Raw genomic sequence first — 23979 nt, forward strand, 5'->3', positions numbered from 1 at the left:
AGTTCAAAGCTGCTTGTTGAGGGAAACTAATCCTGCAAACAGTACATTCGCTGGCCATTATTTCCGAATCCAAACTATCTTATAGTCATGAAATGGAAAGTTTATGGGGAAAACAAATGCTGCATTTATTACTGTGATGCAACATTCATAAAATATATTTCATTGGGGGGGAGTTTACACAGGGGGTAATGAGATTTTTCCTTTATACATTATTTATAACTGCTTAATCCAGGTGCTGTAGGTTATTTTTTTATCCCTCAGTTTCACAGCTACAAAACACTTCAGTATTTCTAATTTATTTCTGCTTACAATACAGATGTTCTCAATTGTGTCTCTAACTACATTTCAACTGTTATGATCACTTTTATTTGTTTGTGTCACTGTACACTTACAGGTTGAATGTGCGGTACACAATAGTCAGGTTCCAAGCAGCCTGTAAAAAGCCTCTGGTGATTTAGTTACCAACAAATTAAACTATGCCTAACAGTAATATCTTTATCATTAGTGGTTTTAATCTTCAGATGATTTCCCTGCAGTTTACGTTGCTCTGTGCATGGGCTCTTATATCTTCACATAAAGGTTTCATCCTTTTAAACAGCATTTTTCAAGATGACCATTTGGAAACAACATTTGGAGGAACATTTGGGTTGCATCCTCTAACTAAATTTCCAAGCTGTTGGTAACGGACTAAAGAAAATGTGGTCTGCGCTGAATACTAAAGAGCTGCAAATGTAAGAGCCTTGAAGGTTATGTGTAAATATTGACATTTTTATTTTATTTAGCATACAAAAATGAACTTGCAATGTTGCTTATCTGATCATACAGCAATGACCGCATCTGCATCATCTGAGATCTATTCCTCACACTTCTGACTTTCATAGATGTTCCAGAATTTTCCCATTGAGGATGTAATTGATGTCCCTGATTAGGCAACAGATATCAGGGGACTGAGTGTCCATCTAGGAACATGTCAACCAAGAGGCAACAAATGGAAACAGAGAAAAAAAATCCTTTCATCTTCAAAGGCCTTGTTATATGTGCAGATATGGTTCCCAATAAAACCATTAAGGTCCTTTCCTGAGATGTGTAATGGGACTTTAGGGCATTCAGCATCCAGCAAAACAAGGTCTTTGGTTCATCCTAGAGGAAGCACAGAAAAATAACTCTAACATTACATATACCCCAGCTGTTCTTTGCACTTAGCCATACTGCCCCATCCCCTTGAGTGTGAGTCTGTTGTCATTTCTTTTTTGACCAGAGGTTTCTGTGGAAACCTTGAGGTCTGCATATTTGCATGCTTTTTTCCTAGAACACTGAAAAAGACTCTGATATGGAGATAATAAAGCTTGCAGTTCTTCAGGACTGTTGTTTATACTAAATACATTTATATGTTAAGTACTAAGATGGTCACTGCATAGTTTGTAATTCCAAGGCATGAAACATGAGGGCCCCACAGCATTCCCCTTAAATCTAATCAGAAAACCGTGAGATCTTGGCTGTTCCCACTATAGATCTGGGTAACTGGTTCATGAATGGCACTACAGTCACCGAACATCCCCAGTAATGATTTGAGAACACATCAATTCTCTCCCTGGGTAGCCTAACCTGAACATCAACACTATCAGTAATTTTTCTAAAGTATCTGCTTCCCCTTTTTAATACTCCTAGTTCCTGCATGAAACCCTGGCATGCTGTTTGCATCAGCTGGCTGCCTCTTGTACTCCTCTGGGGGTGTCTCAAAGATTTTTTTTATTTTTTTTTATTTCCACATGTGAGAGAAGGATTTAATAAACTGCAGAATCATAAATTTCATTGAGAGGGAGGGAGGAGGAACAGTAACTTCTTTGTGCTACATGGAGACTGTGTAATTTACATAAATATTGTGTGTCGCTTTAGCAGATAGAGTAATTAAGAAGTGACCGGCATGGCTCTTGTTTGGTCATCCTCCTTGTTATTGTATAAACTTCGTTTAATATAGTTGTCCATTTATGTATTTGTCAAAGAGTTTCTGACTCTCCCAGTCCCCTGTTTTTGTTGGACACAGCAGTGAGCCTTACCAAGAGGTGCAGTGCTCTGCCTACAGAGCTACTTTGCCCAGATTAGAGAATATGTCCCTGATTCACTTTTCTTGAGGAAAGCCAGGCATCAACGTACTCAGGCCAGCATGCTTTTGGCAGCTCATGCGAAGTATGGAGAACACATGTAATTTGTCCTTTTTAATTTATTCTTCTCTGCCCTGCAGTAGAGTAAGCAGCCTTATCCTGTATTAGTCAAAGCTTCTGAGAAGGTTCCCTCTGTGCTTCCAGAATAGTCCTGTAGTGACAGTGTAGCACTGGGGAAATAAAAGACAAGAGACATAAGAAAATGATGAAGTCTGCTTCTGAAAGTGATGAACCCATTTCCCTCGCCAGCACGACATCACTAAGGGCGCTCTTGTGGTGGCTGGTGGATACATGTGTCTATATCCAGCTCATGGCTCCTAGCTGGGCTCGTGGAAAGGCTGTATTGCAGAACTGACAGGGCCATGTCCCATGCCAGCCAGCCAAGGGACAGTGGTAGATTATTAACCTTGATGATCATCTAGTCAAATGGACTGAGAAAATTAATTCCCCCAGCTTCTCCATTGGGGGTGGGGGGAAGTGGAGAGTGGAAAATTCTGCAAGGACTAAGGAAAAGCAAGGACAAGGAGTAATAAAGACTCAAGCTTTTGGAAGAATCAGCAGCTTTGGGCAGGAGAGAGGATCAGGATAGAATGCTTTATAGCAGAAAGGTTCCACTTAATGGTGGGACTAAGGTCAAAGAAAGCTGATGTGATGGGAGGGAGGCTCAACAATTAAGAGGAGAGCTCTGAATTGCAGGCAAAAACGGATGGACATCTTAGCGGAACATGATGTTACCCAAAATGTTGCTGTGAATTTGGAAAATGAGTGTAGAATTTATTGGGTTTGCATTGACCTGTGTGTCTCTGTGCTGTCTAAGAGTAATTCTGTTTGGGGGGCTGAGTGCAGCTAAGCTGCATACTATCATATTGCAGAAGAGATAACAAGCAAAGATCCTCCACCCAGTAAATATGCCAGAAGGGCCTGAAGCAGAAACAGTGCTGCTGCCTACCTATATCTAATAGAAGCTTAAAAAGTCACTTGATTTACTGTGACCTCCTTTTGGGGCTTGCATTTCAAGAAATACAGTCCAGCTTGAAAAGAGAGCAAAAAGAATAATAAGAAATCTAAAAAAAAATTTGTCTATGGGGAAAAATTGAATGATCCGGGGTTGTCTAACCTAAACAGGAGAAGATAATGTAGGTTTTCAACTACATGAGGAAACACTGCTCCAAAGGAAAAGAATAGTCTTTTCTCATGTTCCTGGGGAAAAGTGAGTACCAATAGGCTTCAATTTCAGTAAGAAGGATGTCAGCTGATCCTTAAGGAATACTCGGTATTCTGTTAGGAATCTGGTGGCATACCTGCAGTAGATCAGGAAGGGGTAAAGTCTTTATCACAGTATCTTTATGAATAGGCTAGACAACATCTGAAAGTAATGACAGAGACGTAGTAGGGCCTGCATTGACCTTGTGAGCCTGGGCAACTGAAACCCAATGAGCACCTAGTGAGTCAAGTCTAGGAAGAGACAGACAGATTTGCATCACTTTGGTAGCCCGATGAGGTAGGAGGCGGTAAATCCCTTGTGCATTTTGACAGTGGGGATCTCCCTCAACTTTGAAAGCAGATTTTTGTCAACTCAAAACACTTCTCCCTTGCCAAACCCATACACTACCTTCATCTTATCTAAAGAAAGCCTCAGCCAACTGGCTTTCATCCATGTCTTATCTCTGCCAGACACAAGGAAGCTGTAACATATGGCTTCAATGAAAAGGAGACATAGAGCTTGGTGTCATCAGGATATTGATGACATTGTAGCCTATGCCATTTCACAATATCCTCTAGCAGTTTCATATGGGTTTTGAATAAGAAGGGTAGCAGAAGTGAACCCTTTGGTACTTTTAAGCTGAGAGGCCTGGGAGAGAAAAAAACATTTATCGGTGCTTCTGGGATCTTCTTGACAAAGATTGTCAGAACACTTCAAAGACTTTCTTCTTTCTTGTCAGCCATTTTGCCACAGCAGCAATGTGTAATAGCAAACAGGAAGCAGACATCATGTCTGGACTTTGGTCTGACTCAGATGCAGTGTCAATGCACAGGGAGATTTAGCTGTATTAAGTTAAAATAACATAGTAAAGAATGTATGTGTATGTATGTGGGTCTGTATGAAGTCCTGTAACCATATCATGACAGAAATTGCCCAGCTTTCCTGTAAAATTGCTAATGACACTAATCAGAATGTATTAACTAGACTATTAACAGGAAGAATAAATTTATCTGTAGTTTAGGAATTTTAGTCCTGAGAGCTGTAGAGTGAGACCGTTCTATGCAGCTGATCATCTGCAGAAGTCTTACAATGAGACCTGCCCTAATAGATCAAGGGGACAAACAAGTAATCACTTAGTTGCTTTAATCAACCAGTGAAAGTAACAGGTGAAGTGATGTGACCCCTATGTGAAAAAGGAGCGTAGAACCCATTGATAAAGATGCAGAATGGGGAAAGAAGATATAAAACCTCACTTCAGTAGTAACAATTACTCTGTAGGCAGACGTGTCTTTCCCCCCAGGCTTACATCCATCTGGAGCTCTAACCTGCACTGTGCCAAACAAGATTTAGCTCAAATGCCCAGCCATTTATTTGGAGTGTATCATTGGTATATGGATTTGCTAATAGCAATTTATATGATATCTAGTCTTGAAAAGTCTTTGCTTCTTATTTAAAAAACATACCATTGTATTGTTCAGGTTTCATATTCTTTCTTTTCTGCACTCAGTGATGAGAAAACCTCACTGAAATGACTATATATGCCTGTCACATGGCTCAGCTGTAATAATAGAAGTAAAGCAAGTACTCCAGAATCTGGTTAGCTCACCTTCCTCAGCTATTTCAACATAACCAGAGGGAAGGTGTCCTGGAGGCCCCAGATGCACTACTGGAAGATTTCTCGAAATGTAACCCTATTAGTAATGCCATCTGACCTTTCTCCCTTCCCTGCTGTGATATTTGGTGGACAAGGCATAAACCATTCCAGTGAAATGTTCAGGCCTGAAAAATGGTGTATTTTGCACCAAAACTGTGGGAACTGACAGGTGCCTAAGCAGAGGAGGAGCTGGGTGAGTGAGATGATGAAGTTGCCCCACCACTACCATCCCAACAATATTACAGACAGAAAGAGGGTTCTGCATACAGGAATTGCTGTAAGGTAGGAGTAAAGCAAATTAGTGAAATCCATCTTGTTTTCTTATAACACAAATGCCAGCTGAACTGGAGTGATGCTGTGCAGTAGATTGCAATGAAAACATGCAGCTTGTGATAAGCTGACAGGAGCTGCACTAGGCATAAATAGCTTAGAAACATCAGTATGTAAAGGCAAAATTTTTGCTTTTGTGTTTTAAGAAGACACATTTGCCTATGCTTTGCTTTTCAGAATATAACATGTTATGTTAATGCGAGCAATTATATTTATAACACCTCACACTTCCCGTGTGTCATTTTTCTGTCATGTATGTATGTTCTCATTTTTTTGAGCTATGGACCTGTTATAATTATTGTTAGAACTTTGTGACTGAGATTAGACTTTCGCAGCATGACTGTTTTCTCAAGAAGTCCTGGCTACAGTGGAGTGACTGAGCTGACATTTGCACAGATGGGCAGATGGTGCCTGGGCCATGTCTGGTTGCAGTGCAAACCTGAAGATCCTAGTTGAGGAAGCTGAGCTACTATGTTTTGCCCTGTTTATAAGAAAGCTGCTTCTCAACAAATGTAGCCTGTGTTATCCTTTCTGCTAGATGTAATGGAAAGAAATGGTTAGCCATAGGAAAACATGCCCACAGCTAAAACATATATTTTGGCCAAAGGCCAAAATGATTTATATGAGATATCTGTGTGTGTTTCTTCCATACCAACTAAAACCATTTAAACTTCTTGGGAAACGTTAAAGAGGGCAAACATCCACAAGTCTGACTGACTGTGGGAGGTTATAAAATGTATCACAATTGATAAATTGCTCTTGAAAACCATGCAGTATGAGAACAAATGCTGAAATGGTGTAACTGGCAAATCATCTTCTAGAGATGGAATCTGAATTTTGATTTCTCCTTAGAGTCAATTTTAAATATGGAATAGTTCCCTCACTTTCAAGACAGAGATTTTGCATTAAGGCTACCTCTGAGAGTCAGTAGGTGTTGTTGGGTGCATTGAGAAACACAATTCTTCAGAGAGAAGGAAAGGGATAGTAGGCATGGCATGTTTTGGAGGACTTGGGACAGGTTGATTCAGTGAAATCCAATTGTTTTCTAATTCCAATTCTGAGAATGAATCACAGAATTTTCTACAGGTAACTGGCTAATGTCCACTAACTGCTGAGAAGAGCTTTATGTCCTACTTTGTGATTGACAGCTAACTAGAGTAGTTTTCAGATGGGCGAGCTGTCATGTCTGGCCTGCTGCATCTAGGTGCCAGGACCCTTGGCATACTCTGCAGCTCTGCTACTGACTTCCTGCTATGGACTTTGTGTTTAACTTCCATTATTTCACTTTAACCCATTTAGGGAAAACTCATCAATGTAACACTGTTTTAGAAGTGGCTTTTCATGAATACAGCTAATGGAATTTATGCAAGTAAAATGCTACTCCAGAAGTCCTCTGATAAGCCATACAGACTAGAAAATTACTGATTTAGGACATAAGTAGGTAAGATGGCAAATTTCATCATGTTCGAAACTGTTTTATGCATATACCACTTTTTTATCTTCAGCCCAGAGCATTACAGAAGCTTTCAGCAAATACAGCCCTCTGCTTTAAGCACCAGCATTGTAACAGTTTTTACATTCTTGCTCTGCTATGCAGTCATGTAGTCCTGGAAGAGCTCCATGGACTTCAAGGGTCAAGGCAATACTGCAGTTACATAGAATTAGAATTCTTTTTCTTTAGCAAAAAGATTTAGTAATGTAGCAAAACCAATGGACCAAGGCCAGCTGTGGCATGAACAGTGATTTTACTTCTCAAGCCAAATTCTTAAATGGTGCCAATGAACCTGCTGTGTTCTAAAAAACCCTTTTTTGATCTCCTTTGTGTCAATAGCTTAGACAAAAGGATTGGAGTGGCAGCAATAAAAAGAACTATTAAAGATCTTATATGTGGCACAAGTTATTTTACTTCTTGTTAACTCTTTTTCCTGCTTCATGCCCATTTCTGCATCTACTTGTATGGGAGCTGAACATAGCCAAAGACTGACTGTACTTACATCAAGATACATATGTAAAAAGGCATTTGAATCAATCACTACTTTGCCTATAGATTTCAGAAGTTTAGATCTCCAGCTAGGGCAGGTGTAAACTTCTTAGAGGTATAAAGGTAGCTGAAGCATGTGGGTCCAATGAGTTGGGTGTAGCAGCTGGGAGCAGAGCACTGAGATAAACAGGCATGTGCTGGTTCTTGTGATTAGGTCAGAAAAGTTTTCTGTGTTGCCTGTTCTGTAGAGACATATCTTGGAATCAAGGAATGATTGTCCAATTCTTCCAACACACGCTTCTATAATGAAACACCTAAGAGGTAGGATTGCTGTGCGTGCGACCGGGCTTTCTCATTCTGTGACTTTCTGGGATCAGCAAGTATCTGTATGATGCCTGGGGAACAAATTCTCCCCTGCTGCAGCTCCACTGTTACAGGTTGCTGTTGTTCAGGACTGCAGAGGAGTCCCATTTCTTTCTGGTTCTGGAAGCAACAACTAGGAGCTGCCCTGAGCCTCATGCTGTCACGTCACTGCACTGGTGTGTGCTAAGAGGTAAAGGAAGCAACATGGAGGGCATCTGGAAAGAGGGGGCACAGGAGGAAGTCGATTTGGCAGGTGTTGGAGCACAGCAGGTTTGCAGCAGTTCATTCTGGAAGCAATTGTCTGCTAAATAGTGATGCTTTAACTGCAATGGAATATCTCCAGCTTCAGTAATATTTATTATTGTAAAGACAAAAGTGTACAACACTTACAAGAGCACAGTGGTGCGGTTACCCAAGATTCGCTGTTCATTAACCATTCAGACACTGGGTGATTTTAGAAGAGCTGGGCTTTTAAGTGATTTTTCCTAATTCTTGTAATTCTCAAACGTGCTTGTTTTAATTGCCAAGAAGCTAAACTGCAAGAAGAGTAGTGTTACCTGGTTTGTGCATAGGCTGCCTCCATCACATCAGTGCATAATCAAAGAAAATGTAATTACAGCTCTGTGAATTTGAGGACCAGTTCTGCAGTCTGGTCTGTGCATGCACTACTCACACAAATGGGTGAGTCCTTGGGTTTTGCTTGGCTAACAAGTACCATCCTGTAATAACAAAGAGGAAATCTATGCTAGGATTTAGAGCAGATGGTTTTATTAAATCTAATAGACCACTGTAACCTTGGTATCAGTCAGGAATGATTCTCCTGAAATGACTGGAGCTGTACCAGTCTTACATTTCAGGACTGAGATCAGAACCAGATCTACTTTGCTGAAAAATCAGGCAGTTCTGTGATTTGCTGCTAGTGAGAAATCACTTACCCAGATCTTAAATCTGTCTATGTCCAAGCTGAAATTGTACACTATAGATATGTTACATGGACTCTATGGGGTGCTCTTCTAAATATGCTCCACAGTGTTTACTAATAAGGCTCTTTTTTCTTCTTCATGCAGCTTGTCCTCTACGGGTGATAGATGTTTCTGCACTAGAATTTTGTTCCATTCCTATTAAAATAATTTTACGTTCCAGCAAGAATTTTTTTTTTTTTTTTTGTCTTCTAAAACTATGATAAATATTCAAAAATTCAGGGTCCATGCTATCTGGAACCACATACCTTTAAATCCAAATATTTAAGGTGGGATTTATGGGAGAGAGGCGTTTTCCAAATGGAGGTAAAAAGGTGCTGGGAGGAGAGGTAAAATAGCAAATTATTAATTCTCGTACCAGGGAGAGGAGAGGATGAATGGAAGAGTGAAGGGTTCACCAGGGAGAGAGACACAGGGCAGAGTCATTTGCAAAGTGCTGGTTTACAGAACTTTTAAAGGTAAATGCACTTATTTGTAGGCAGTAGACTAAGCTGTATTGTTTGACATGAGCTGGCTCGTAGTTATACTTGACTTCACACTTCTTAAAGCTAGCGGGGGGAGGCAAGAGAAAGAAGACATCCCTGTTCTAGTACTGCTACCTCAGAAAACCCTGTCTCCTGTGTGAAAATGCTGTGCACTTCTTGCTTACCAAGTGACTTAAGTTAATATAAGAGGATTCAGTGTTCTAATGTTAAATGTCAAGGGAGCAGTGCCTGAAAGGTCTGAGACTAAAGCATCAGGCTACACAATTTCCTATTTACTATAGACGGTATATTTAGTAACTAATCATCACACCTAATAATCTAAAATAATATTTGACAAAAAGGTCAAGTGCTACAGCTAGGAGAACCATAAAAATCTATAAAGAGAATGCTCCATGGAACAACCAGACAGATGCAGCTCTGGGCTCTGTCATTGTATCTCTCAGTTCCTCCTTTCATTCTATAAAAATGTCACAGTCTCTTAAGCTCAAACAATTCCATACATTTTTTGCTTCTGGAGGTCATAACTCTATGGAAAGCTCAGTTCCCAGTTGACAGACCAAACAGCTCTGTATCTGGAAGTTTCCTCTCTTGAAGTCTTCTAGAGCTTTCAAAAAGTGTCATGGTTTATGGAGTAAACAAAAGTTCCCAGGAGGACATGGAGGATTCTCTATTTTATGGAAATTTCATTTGAATGCAATGGAAGAGACTTTTAAAATTAAATAATTGCTTTATAAAACTTAGCAGACTTTATGTTCCAGGTCTGTTAGCCAAATGGATCTTAGCCAGAGGGGTGAGGGGGAGTGAACCAAACTGAAAGCTGTGGTAGATGGGCCCAACTTCCACATTGTTTTTGAACTTGACTAACACAGCAGGGGCTACAAGTAGCCACAGTGTGCTGCTGATCTGTAAAACAACATGGACAGCTTCAGACATGTTTCAGAACCGCATTTCCCCTGTAAAACGTAAAAACAAAACACAAAAACGGCAACTGAGCCTAAATGCTGTACTTGGATCCAGACTTCAGGACACACATATCTGATTTTATTGTTAATATTGTCCTCCCTTAGCTCCTCTCTCTTTGATATTGTTCCCACGCTCTGTTCTTCGTGACTGCCTTCATGACTGTTGGCAGCTTATTTTTTCTATCATCTTCTCATTTGCCTGCAGGGACCTTAGCTATTTTACTTCTGCCCATGGGATCCCACCTCAGCTGTAGCCGTTTGAATTAACATGCCTCCTTGCTTCTTCTTCTGGCTGAGGAAACTGCAAGAAGTGCTGTCATGGCCAGCAGAACAAACAGATGATCCACCCTGTAACTCATTTGTAAACCCATATGGTTAATAGCAGAAATGTGTACTACAGAAATGGCAGGTATTCGGAAGAAAAATATGGGACACACCTTTTAATTCTCATGAAAGCATTATCATGGGAAACCTTCTTACAACAACAGAGTTGAGAACAAGTTAAATATTTTGTTTCAAAGGGATTATCCCTACCCAGCAGGGAACAGCTGGCATAAAGCGTTGATCCACCTCCCATTGCAATCGTGAGCCAAACTCCCATTGATTTTATTGGTACAGAATCAAGCCCTTATTAAGTCCACAACCAGCTTTGCACAACTTCTGTCCCTGTCTACTTCCCTTACACATAGGCCTGACCCTCTCTGACCTTGGAGAACTCAAGCTGAGGTGGGCTGTAGTGAAACTGTAATCATTTGAAGAGGCAAATGACTAAAATCGTGTAACAGCTTGTTCCAGATACATTCAGCTGTGGAGTATACCTCAAAGAGCCCTGCTAACTTCAGTCTATCCCACCTGCCTGGAGAGCCAAATGACAGGCAGCAAGAAGTATCCAGGATCTCAACTCACTAAAATGAGCCAGTTTCTTCTAGTTCCTTCTTCTTTCTGGATTAGTGTGTTTCCTCTCTAGGTTGTTTCATTCCTGTGTTGAGCAACTTGAAAAGGATTGTTTTCTCGTGGTATTTTCAACTATTGTGTACAGTTACATAGCAGTATATTTAGTGAAAGAGCACCAGGTACTGAGATGTGTTGAAAAACATCACTCCCAGATAGAAGAGTGGCTACAGACTACTTTCTTTCCAGAGCATTCACATAAAGGCTTATACATGTGTAGAACTGTTTAGGGAACAAACATTAATTAGAAAAAAACCTAGACATTATTTAGGTTCCTAATCTCTGACATCAACAGGCTTCCTGTCACCAGCACCTAGTCCCTTCTTGGTTGTATTGTTTGAATGCGTTTCTGCTAAATGGCAGACCTGGCTGAAACTGTTAGTGCCTAGGAATGGGAAAAAATGTAGTAAGAAGTGATTGGGTTATTAAGAGCCTTATTGTACGTGACGGTAAGAAAACTGGGGGTGTACCCTCATATGTCATCTAAAAGTTAGTACTGTGAACAAGATGTTTTCATATCCTTTCTAATACTTTGAGATAGATCAAAATTTATCATAGTTATCTTCGTTTTACTCAGTTAATAATGAATGATCAGTGAAACATTTTGGAATAGGAAAAGCTAGATGATTCATATAACCTCTGCTGTGAAAGGTTTTCAAAATTTAAAACGTACAAAGATAAGTAAAAGTAGCTATATCTTTTGCACAATATAAAAAAGCCAAGAAATTATGTAGGAGAGCTGAGAAGTTTTAATTGAATAAATGAGTTTGTGAGATGGTCATATGGGTTTGATTTTTTGATAATCAGATAGGGTTTCGTTGTTCAGCATTTGCATAAGATCTCAAACAATGAAACTGTCTTCATGGACATTTCTTTTCACTGAAAGTCATCAGTGGATGATAGTGGTGTGACTGTGTGAGTGTTGTATAACTACAGTTTTTAACTCCTGGGGAAGGTGCTCTGTAAAAAGCTGGTTCCTCTTCTGTGTTAGAACTAATAGAAGTTCCAAGATGTGAAAAAGAGTCCACAGTCCAAAGTCAACTGTGTACGGCTAACAGGGAATCCAGAAGCTTTGCTATAACATTCCTGTTATGGACACACCTCTGATAAGGCTGCACTGAGAATAAGGGGCCAAATTCTCTGCTGGAATAAAACCCACAATTTTTTTAGTGTCTGTTGAGCTTCCACTATCTGTTTCAGCAGAGATCTTAGTTACTAAAAGCTGAAGTAGAGAGACATGCCTTTACCCCTCCAAATTGTATAGTCAATATTTGGAGACTTTTTTTATCTTTGTGCCAGTGCACAGAAAGAAGTATAATATGATGCATGCATGACTTCTTCATAAAGCTTCAACTTTCAGAGCCTGTGAGTGGGGACTCAAGTGTCCCATTCAGGTAGATTATTCTATAATAATTATTGTCATTCCTATTGCATCATTTTCACAAGCATGTAAGGCTCCTGACTGTGAATGACTGGACATGCTGGACCACTGTTCTGGACTGGTATTGCAGACCCTGTGCTTTTGTATTGTTAGAGCTACTTCTTTTGAACTCTATGGCTAACTAAAAATTTGAGATATTCTAGGTTATTCTAATTATGAGGAGAAATTGTTGGTGAAAGTCACATACTACTTCTTTGTAACTCTATGTATTTACAAGAAAAGGACAAAGATCTGTTTTTTCTGACCACAGGACAAGTCAAAAGACTAGATGAATACAAGAATTTTATCCCATTGCCTGTGAGACCTCTCTCAGCCAGAGCCCATTCCTCCTTATGTTCACCCTTGGCATCTCCTAGGGATGCACTGTCTGCGTGTCAGGCTGCCTTTCTTAATTTCTGCAGAGCTTCTGTGGCTTTTCTTCTTACCCAGTTCTGACAGTCTCTCAGTGCAATACTCAGAAGATACACTTCGCTCATAGTTCAGGTCTCTGATGAGACTCGCCTTGCCTTTGCTATGTGCAATGCCATGTGCCTTCACTTTGTCTTGAAGGCTGAGTATCTTCACAAAGGAGTTGAGTTGCTCCTTCCCAACTAGCTCAACTGAAGGGCAGTTCCCATCTACTACAACCACCAGCTCTGACATTTCATCCATCCAGTCCTAACTCTGTTTTCTATCAAAATTATTCCTGTAACTCCCTGCCATCATAAAACATCTAAGCCTGAAAAGAAGAGGAATAAACATAAAGTGGTTTAGAACTGTATACTAGGAATAATTAAACTTTTAGTAAGAGACTTCTGTCATTTCTCTATTTTTACTCACCATGAGGAGGACAGCATGTTCTCATCTCTGTGGAGTCACATAAATGACTTGATTAAAGTGCATGTTGTAGAGCTGAATCTGGGCATTTGGAAGTTCCTTGCTGTTTTCTTAAGGTATTTGTATGATAGATGATGAAAAAAAAAAAGTCCTGTGCTTAGTTCATCTTGTTATGATGTAGATATATTTTCCACACATTTGCAAATGAGTAAAGAACAAGAGTTCTTCAGCTATTTAAAGTCTTTGAAAGAAGAAAGGCAGTTTAGATTACCAGCAGCCTACAATGTGCGTGGCACAAAAATGTCAGTTTTAATGGCAAAGTTCAGGATAAAACTGTGTCAGCTAATTTAATCATTTACCATGAAATACCAGTTATCTTAATCTTACATGCAGTCCTTAAGTCTGCTGCATATTTTTGTGTAATTGAATCCTGACCCTAAAAGGAAGGAAGCAAGGAATTTGCTTTTTAGTGAATAGTTAGGCTCTAAATGTTCCTGTTTATAAATTATATTTGCGGCATTGTCAGACATTTTAATACTGAACAGCTAATATTTTTGATGAGTCTATTTTTTCTCTGTTTTATATTTGTTTCCATACTGCAGAAATCATATTAGTATTCAGTTTCTATGGAACTTAACCGAGTTCTCTGGAAAAAGCGCAAATATTGTTCCCAGAACTTAAGGCAAATAAATTAGTATCTAACCCAGATGACACATTTTATTCATGTGGTTTGCTTTCCATCTAGATACCTGATGTATTACTTCAGCAGCAAATTCAACAAGGCCAAGATGTCTTCATTTCCCTTCAGAGCAAGAACTGTAAGAGCAGTGTGATGGAAGCATTGGTCTTCTGTGGCCAGCCGGTGAGAACCCATCAACAGCTGTGATGAGCAGAGCAGACATGGGGAGACAGGAGGCAGCTGAAGCCAAAGAGGACCCATGCCTGGAGCTGTGTGTGTGTGATTGGAGCAGAGAGAGGCCAGGACCCAAGGAAATCCCAGCAGCAAGGGAAAAAAACAGATTGACTCTCAGTGACTCATTTAGCTCCTGGATTGGACAGATCTCTCCCCTGCTGGCAATTTGGCTGAGCATCAATAGACAGATACCAGGATGAATAGCTTAAAATAATTAGGGGTTGGGAATCTGCAAAACTGCTAGCCATCCAATTCTTTACTGTGCAATGCGAGGCACAAAAAAGAAATTACATTTAGGTTATTAAATATTAAGTCAGTGGATTTACCTCCATTTGGTTCAGAACAGGAAACTGGATAAAATTCAACATTTATATCATTGTGTTGATGGTCTGTTTATCACTGAACAAGCGAGTGCCTTTTGGCAGGTCAAGCTCTTTGACACATGGGGTGAATGTGTGCTTAATTTCTCCCAAACAGAATAATTAATATAATAATAATTAACACAGATGAGAACAGAATTAAAATCAAGTACAGTCAAGGGTTCAGTTTAATGCCAGGCATCTCACATTCTAGATGTTCTGAGGCCAGATTTTTTCCTGTTGAAGGTAGCGAGGATTTTGCCATTGGCGCTGATGGGAACCAGAGTGGGCCTTGGATGCAGAGAGAAAGGATTCCATGTACTTTCTATTTAATGCTCAAAACCAGAAGCAACAGGCTCATTTAGTATCAGTAAAGGTCAGTTAAAATTATAGAGACATCCTTTGGAGCAAATCCTCTGCCTTGTATTTGCATATTTATGAACTAGAGATTACGACAGGCTATTCCATTTATTAGAGCAGTGCTGCTATAGTTAATAGTCTGTCAGTATTTCCATTATAAACCCCGTTTTTCAGTGTTTTAATATCTCAGCCATTTAAAATCGCATCAGGAAGCAAGTTGGTCTTATGTTGTCAGCCAGGTGCAATTTTTTGTTTTGGATTATTTTCAATAATGAAATACTGTTCATCATATATGCAAATGAGCCAGAGCAGTTCTGTTAGGTGGAAATTACAAAGTGCTTAAGTTCATTGTGGCTTTCTTTTTCTTTAGGAAATAAGGGAAAAGACGGATTTGACCGATCACATCGATGGGGGCTTCATGTTGGAAGAATGGTTTCCTCAAGCAACGGCTCTCAGGGTAAACACTGGTTCTCAAGGTGAAATCAGATTGCTGTGTGCTTGCCAGCGGTGACCAAGGTGTATAGGTGAGGATGGTTCCCCTGTCCCACAGAAATTTGTTGTCTGCCAGAGTCATGGATGAAGCACACCAGGTAGGAATGCAGTGAACATAAAAGAAAAGCCTTTAGAAGTTACAGAAAACCAGGTTACAAATTCAAAAAGCTGGTCTCTTTTTAAGTGTCTTCCAGACACAGAGAAATGCAGTAGTGTACTGACTTTTTTGCTGCTACTTGGGGTAGAGAAAAGGGGTTGCTGAGGCTCTGGGGAGGGGACCGTTGTGAAGCTACTTTGCATCTGACCCTGAACTAAGCATTATTCAGCAGCCTTACATCCTGCTCCTTCCAAACAGCCTCAGTTTGCTTTCATAGATGTCTTGGTTCACTAAAAAATAACTGCATGGCAGGGGCAAATGTTTAGACTAAAATGCCAACTTTTAACTTGCCAGGGCAGAAAGAAGTTGCTCTTCAGTAAAGAAGCTGGTCTTGCACTATAACCTCTTGCCCCATGAAAAGAGAAACAGTCCAATAAGAAACCCCTGGGCAGCCATTTGTTCTCAAGGCCTTGAGAAATCATTTGCTGCCACAGTAACTGAAAAGTTTAAAATCACATTCATTAAGAGAAAAAGAATGAAGTTATGTGCAAAATGTTTGTTGCTTTTTACTATTGCCCCACAAACACGTAGATGTAGTTGGGAAGACAGTCCGTATTTTCCATCATAAAGGTCTATGGGGGTCAACTAGGGGCTCCAGTGAAATTAAGAATGGCAAGCCAGAAACGCTATTGAAACATCATATACAATCCACTGGGCACATAGCAGCTAATAAAACTGCCCTGGGCAAGACCCAGAGCTTGGCCTCTGTACCACCTTCTGTGAATTTTGACTGAATTAAGATTAACAATACGTTTATAAGTTATGTAACTTAAACAGTTTTGTAAGTACATGTAAGACCTGGCTGCAGTAAAAAGTCTGTGATATTAAAGCCCCCAAATCCAAATGGTGAGCCAGACTTTGCATCTGGCCTCTCATCTCTATCATGAGAACTAAGAGCCCAGACCAAGATGCTCCACTCAAGTTTGTGGAAAATCTGTTCCAAATCCAAGTGGCTCGGGCTCATCAGTAGTGCTTTCTTAAAACAACAGTATTTGGGATATTTTTGTAGGTAATTGCTAACTTAAAGTGCATTTTCCAGATTCCTTCCAGAATTGCCATTGCAAAGAACAGTCTTCCTTCCCAGGCTTGTCACAGTGCTTTTTCAGCCAAAAATTATCTCTGGTCATGGTAAGTGATCATAAGTCAGAAGTAGGCAGGCTACAGAAATTCTAATTGTGCTGAATACAAAATTACTTTAACAGTTTTATAAAGCAGGTGTAACTCAAAGTAACAGTGGGGGAGGGAAGGTCTGCCAACTGTGTTTAAAATGTATGATATGTGAAGTATTATGTGCTGTCTGCTGGAAGATAAGTCCATGCTCAGTAAGCTGTCTGAACGGCATTGCTCACTACGTGTATTTGTTATGGGGTTTTTTTAGTTTGCAGTGACATATAATCGTGTCTAACCAATTTGAGTGCATCTTTGAATATTAAAAATACTAATTATTATGTAATTAGTCAACAGGATGTGTGTAATTGTGTAATACCAACATTCCTGGGTGGGGTTAAGTACGTAGGTAGAATGCCAACACTCATCTAGACGTAGTGTTATAAAATTACACAACAACATACACCCTGGGTGGGTACTTTAATTATATTTTACATTCAAGCAATGGCTACATTAGCAAAATAGAACTTAGTCTTTTCAAAAATATCTTCCTGCAGGCATGGACCATAGTAGATGATGCTGATAATATTGCCCAAATAGATTATCTTCCATCTCTCAAGGGACTCAGGCTTCTTCATGAACATACAAATAGGAGACAGAAACCAGATATAAAGAGCTCTTTGTCCACTCATGGCATGAAACAACCCCAAAAGCGACAGGTGACAATTGCTGAATCATGCACCAGAATAATTGAATGCAGAAAATCAACATGAAGAACTTGTCTCATGAAGAATCACATGAGATTATCTAGAAATCTGACTAGAACTGTTATATTTTTATGACTTAACAGACATCGGGACCTCAGGACCATCCTTAAACCATGGTGGAAACAGAACCACACAATGAATCAGATTCTTCTTTGAACTTACCCAGGAAGATCTAGGTTACAGTCATCAAATGTCTTGAGCATTGTAGTTAGCTCTGATCTCTGCTAAGACTTACTGCCAATGTGGTACAAAAGTCATCTGCACTTCTGGCCAAAACCTCCCTGCCTAGTCATCGCTCATTCTTCCTATGGTACATCTGCAATGACTGACAGGCACACACTTCACTAGGGCCAGCACTACAGAGATGGTAAGATCTGCAGTACAGACAGAAAAGATAGATGGGCCTTTTACATGGTTCACCAGTATTTTCTCTCTTTTGATATGGATCCAAGGTGAAAAATCCAGGAGAAGAATGGAAAGGTGAAAATTCCACCACAAAAAGACCCAAAAACCAAACAAACAAACAAAAAAAAAACCCCAGCAACTAAGCTGTGACTCATTATGAATGTAAAATGTTGGAGCCTAAAGCTGGGGTTTTTTCATGTGCCTGGGTGGAGAAGGGTGAGGTGCCCTCTGAGGATGATTTTATCTTTAACTTTTGAGTCTGAAGATCTTGGATGTGGTTTGGCAAGTTCATAAAAATATTTGTGATAGAGTTGAACTGCCGTCTGGAAATGTTACATACAGAGATTTAAGAAAGCTTAAGGAGAATACTGCAGATGCTGGAAGAAGAATCAGCAGTGCACATGAATGAGGTTAAAAATTGCAGACAATTAGCTACTAGATGACTCCAACTAAATAAATCATCAAAGACTTGACTACTGCTTCCAGGTTTCCACAACAATATTAGCTCACTGGAGCAGCCAAAAAGATGTTAATTTGGCCAAAATTTTAGGAGTTTGCTATTCTTGTTTGAATTAACAAATCAACCAATAAGTCCAATGTACACTCTCTTGCCAAGGCTATAAAGCAGGCCCTTTACGCTTCTAGGGAAGATACTATATTTATTGCTCAGGGTCGAGGGCCCCATGATATGGAAAATAAGATAATAAGCATCTTTGTGTTAAATGAGAGCTACATGGGAAAGAAAAGCAACCTGAGCTTGTCATGGAATCTCACATCTTGTTTCAGCACCCAATAAAGCACTTTGCTTGTCCAATTTAATAGAGAGGCATAATTTCTTTTTCCTGTATGCCTCCACAGTTCAGGTCTAGCTCTGATTTCATTTAGAGCTTAGCCAAGACCCAAAGCAAAGGGAAAATATTCCTGTTGCTTCCAACAGGCATCTGGTCAGTCTCGTGCCATGGTTTTGTGTAAATGTAAATTCAGTGCTGAGTTTCTCCCAGGAAAAAGAGGGGTAGGTGGTAACACCAGGGAATCTGTACACTCAGCTTTCCATCCTCGTGCTACTTGCTGCTGATAGAACCAGTCCTTTGGCTTGGCAAAAACTTCTTAATTTGTCTGGCCTTTCTGCAGGGTTGACTAGTACAAAAAAGAGAGCACCTTGACCTTCTTTATTGCTAAATCTAGGTAGCTCACCACAGTTGTACTCTTTTACTGCTTGAGATTTACTTGTGTCCCTGGCATGTTGTGATAAGCCTCTGAATGTCACTGCTGTGAAGGTTTTGTTCTTCCCAAAGGCTCTCCAGAGGTTCAGTGAAGGCAAGTAGGGTTTGCTTTGGTTGAAAAGTATTTATGAAAGAATTTAGTGGGAAATCGGAATGTTTGACTTGTTACAAGGCCAGTTTATACTATGTGGACTTCCAACATTGCTCATAGTAGGTGAACCTCACCCCATGTTAAGGGCCAGCTCAAGACTTAGTTATCATGTACATGCAATTTAAACTGTCTTCAAAATAAGACTTAAGTGGTTCATAAGCCTCACACTCACTCTTTGTGCAGGAGTGTAAAGAAAGGAACCTGATTTGGAAAACACTAGGGAGAAATACTGAAGTTTTACGCATCAAAAAGGCTAATTAGAAGTTGTTTTCTTTTATAAAAAATAAATAAAGCATATTGGCATTAATTATATGAAATACTTAAAGTTTGGTATAATCTACTGAAGAGCACAGATGTATACCAAATACTGTGCAAATGAGTGTGTGCGACTATTTTTCAGGTAATACATTTATTTACAAAAATAAGCTGTGTTTGGGTTTCTTTTTAATGGTTAGAATGTCATAAAAGGCCTTTCTCTCTCTCTTGCTCTTATTCAATGTAGTGAGATAGTTACAGCTGCTCAGCACAGCCTAACATACATTCCAGGAGCTCGAAGCAGATTCTTCTGGTACCTGAGTTAGTAGTACTCTGTCAGCTTTCCTGCAATTACGTCACTGTAAGTAGGAGCAGAATTTGTTCTTCTCTGGTGGTAAAATTCCTTTGGTTTCAGAAAAGCTAATGGAATTCATAACTGCATTTGTATTTTTCTGTCTGTGTCCCTGAGCTTACTAGTGACAGAGGCGTTTAAAGAAAATGCTGTGACTGTGATTTTCTATGTTGCCCATTAGCGTTGTCAGTAGAGACTCTTTAACATCAGGAAGAACACTACGTCTATCCCTTCTTTTACCCTGGCTGGCTGTGAAGAAATCTTACTTTTGATAGCTTTACTTCATGGTAGAAGAGTTCTTTTGTGTCAGGGCCATGACAGGAAGGCTCAGCAGTCTGAATCATTCCACCCTGAATGCTCCTCTACCCCGCCCCATTCCCTGCTCCTTCCATCTTAGACACTGCCTCTACACAAGTGAAAGGCATTTCACTTTCCAGGTCAAATTTCCCTACTGAATCTTCCAAATAATTGTCTAAGGACACCCCTTAAATTAGATGTCTGGCTTACGTAGGAGCTGATCTGTGGTCATTGTAGATTGTCACATGGCTGGGCTGCGTTAGCTAGCAAGCTTCCTGGAGCCTGCTCCACTGTCTTCAAGCCATCCTACAAATGCCAGGGCTTAGTGCTTTTGCTATTGGAAGCACCCATCTGCAAGGGCAAATGTTGGTTGTGAATAGTTATTCTCATCACCAGTAGAGAATGCTGAAGTTGCTGATGCTGGTTCAGGTTCCTTGAATTCTCCCAATTTACCTGACAATCCTCTTAACATTTCACAGGTGTTTCCAGAGCTACTGTGTCTGCAGAAGTTCCAGAAAGCTCATGGTGAAGAGTCTGCTTTCACCTCTCAGATTCAAGCCCATTAAATGATTTGAGGAAATGAAAAACGAGTGATCCTTTTAGGTGAGTTGCAGGTATCATTTCAGACCTCTAAAGAGTAGGGGGAAAAAGTTACTTGTACTCTAAAATGATAACAGAAATCTATATATTCCCAAGAATTGTCAACAACTGGCCTACAGTCTAGCTTGAAGCTTTTGGTAACCCTACCAGCTACAGCTCTGGACAAGCCAAAGATTGCCAGAAGGATACATGTTGCCTTTGAAACTGCAGCCTTTGACCTGGTCTTACACTTCCACTTCTGAACTGGTAAGTAACGGACATAAAATATTGTAATAGTTAGATTTTTGTTCAACCTAGTGTGCTTGGTCTAATGTTTTTATGTTTACGTCATTTTTAATAAGGGTAGAAAGGTGACATCTTCTATCCTAATTGCAGTGTCATATGGAAAAGCAGCAATTTCTATCGACCCTGGTCACCCGAGGGCACCCTTTTACAAAGAGGCACCTCTGAGACATGGATCCATTGAGTTGGCTGACGTGACAGAAGCAGTCCTCGTAGCAGAAGCCAGCTCAGAGTTGCATGGGCTTTAGTGGCAACTAAATGCAAAAAAGAGTTGCAGGGGTGGGAGCAACAGGAGACTATCAGCTGGTTGTGAAGTTAGAGTGAAAGCTATTATATATAATTTCAGCTGTTGGAGAGACAGATGGTTCTGTTAGTTACTGTTGCTTACTATAGTTCAGCTTTATAAACACCTTTCTGCATCTGCTTTGGATAAAAATATATAAAAAAAACCCAAACCCCTGAGCTTTTGCCTTCAGTGTGCAGTCAGTAGATTAGAAGGAAAAGGAGCTGTTACACCTGTGAAATTAGACTCAAAGATAATTTAGGGTGATAATAATCTTTCTGACCTACTGTGGTACCTGTACAAGGTGTATTGACCTGCTGTCTTTTTTGTCCTTGTTTGAAACCTAAAATTTGGTTTCAAATAACAATCAATTCCTACCAGGTTCATATAATACAAGTACTTTATTGAATTCTGACTGAAACAGTGTTGCTCCAAGGCTGGAGGCCAAGTCTTGGCCTTGTGGCACGGGGCCAGGAGCATTTTGCAGGATGTGACAGTTTCCAGACCACGGGCAACTGACTTTTGGGGAAGGTGAAGGAGGTGGGCACCTACCCTAGAGAGACATTACAGGCAGCAAAAAAGCAAAGTCACAAATGGAATCTGTGTATTCCTTTCTAGCACTAGTGGTTTTCTGCTGAAATTTTCAAAATCTGTTGTTGGGCTAATTGGTAAATTTTTTAGCCACTCCAAGGGAACCAGAAATAGGGGTGGTCAACTTTGCAAGGAGAAACCAAGGTACCAGGGAAGATGACAACCAGGTGGGAGAAGTGATGCAGGGCAAGGGGAGGGAGGAAGGCAGGCTGACTCATGGAGGTGGCCTGGCTGGCAGCAGGGTGTGCAGGGAAGGGCGAGTGGGACTGCTAGTGGGTGAAGAGACTGGTTAGGATATATCTGGAGGCCATAAAATTGGTGCTGAGGGGTGAGGTGCTGGAATCTCCTGTCTGGAAAGAGTCTGACAGAGGAGGACAGCAATAAAGCTCCTAGGGCAGCATTGTGGCAGGGCGTAGGGAGGAGCAGGGCCCCTTCTGCACCCACCCCACCCTGGGGTGGGGTGACCTGGCCACAGCTTCAGGACTGAGGGGGGACGTTGCCTCTGGGTTTGTGGCATTATTTCAAAAAAATGAGGGAGAAGCCTAAATCTCTTACTGTTTAGCTGGGGAAACAGGACCTTAACAGTGAGGAAAAGTCCTTCTCCCTCCTTGCAAAAATCAGCTAAGCTGCAGAAAAAGGTTTTACCTGGACCTTTCCTGGAGGCCACCTCTGCCCATGGGTGACATCCCTGTCTCTGTTGAGCCTGGCAGGACACTGAGAGTGCCAAACACCTCTGAGCAACCAGGGGTGTGGGGGATACGGGGAAGGGAGGTTTGTGCCAGTTAATTAGCAGCACCTTGGTGGTTTCTGCAGCCCACAGCAACTTCCACAAGACCTACACTGAAGGAGAGGTATTTGGGGATCTGTGGTGGAGACCAGAAGCGAATTTATTTGAGCCCTTCTTTCTATGAGCATCGAGAGCAGGGCTCCTCTAGCTCCCTTCAGAGACCCTGCCATCAACTGTCCAGGCTGGGCAGCCCAGCGTCAAAAGCGAAGGAGCCTTTTGCCCGTCACTGTCATATAAATCAGGCCCCAAATCTGAGCCCTGTAAAATGTGAGAAAATGAGAGATTCAATTATCCATATGGATCACTCTGGATTTATTCCAGATTGCTTCATTAATAGCAATCAAAGACATCACTTTAATGGATTTTTTATCCTCAAAATTATGATCATGAGGAATTTGTTCTGGCTATTGATTTTGAAAAGGCTTTTGATTCTCTTCAATAGCCTTAACTTATTTCAGATTTAGGTAACAGTAGGATTTGGTCTTAAATATGTTAGATAGGTCAATCTCCTTTATTCAAATCCACAGTTATGTTAAAACTAATGACCATACTTTGAAGATGATTTATATACTGGGGCTTAGACAGAAGAGTCCTTTTTCTCTGATACTTCTGCTGTTACAGAGGAGCCTTTGTTTTGGGAGATTTCAGTGTTTTTAAGAGAAAAGTCAGTGATGTTTTCCATTCTGCCCTTAGTTGGAGAATATGTTATTTTTTTAATGAAGATTTTTAGATACTATGCTGGAAGTCACTGGATGTTCATGTTTCTTCTTTGTTAATTGGGGTAAAACTCTTAAAGCCATTAGGCGATTTAAATGTAGCTCTATTTGAGCAATATCCTTTATTGGATCCCCCATTATCCTTTAAACATCTTGGTGTGCAAGGGGATAAAATTAGAAAGAATTTGTTTGCTTTAAATTGCCAGCCTCTGCTTGATAAAACTATTAGCTATTTAGCTAATTGGACTGCTCTTCCATTATCATTAATTGGCAGAATTGATACAATTAAAATGGGGGCTTTATCTAAAGTGTTTGTGTTTTTTCTGAGGTATTCCCATCAAGTTCCCTAACATGTTCAGGGAGCCTTACATTCTGCAATTAGTTTTGTTTTCAGGGTTAGAGGTAAATTTGAGATTAATTTTGAAACTCTGCAGCTTCTCATAGAGTCAGCTGGACTGGCTCCTGCTAATTTTATTGTTGTTTTTGGCTGCCCTGGTACAACATGTTGTTTCACGATTTAGACAATCCCCAGCATTATGCGGCTGTGGAGTGC

General features: G+C 40.4%; 1 long non-coding RNA gene across 4 annotated transcripts in view; it reads left to right on the forward strand.

The window, feature by feature from the left end:
• The window catches only part of LOC114012440 (uncharacterized), a 518537-nt gene that overhangs the window by 468490 nt on the left and 26068 nt on the right, over positions 1 to 23979 (forward strand). For 3 of the 4 annotated variants that reach the window (XR_008748980.1, XR_008748981.1, XR_008748982.1), the window contains 6 exons: positions 14075 to 14191; positions 15332 to 15551; positions 16650 to 16738; positions 17275 to 19879; positions 20647 to 20770; positions 20864 to 21013. This is a non-coding gene — a long non-coding RNA (uncharacterized LOC114012440). Of the gene's footprint in view, positions 1 to 10326; positions 10472 to 14074; positions 14192 to 15331; positions 15552 to 16649; positions 16739 to 17274; positions 19880 to 20646; positions 20771 to 20863; positions 21014 to 23979 lie in introns of all 4 variants that reach the window. The other variant, XR_008748979.1, reaches the window with a different exon arrangement.

Source organism: Falco peregrinus, chromosome 10 (genome assembly GCF_023634155.1).
Source record: "Falco peregrinus isolate bFalPer1 chromosome 10, bFalPer1.pri, whole genome shotgun sequence".
NCBI lineage: Eukaryota > Metazoa > Chordata > Aves > Falconiformes > Falconidae > Falco > Falco peregrinus.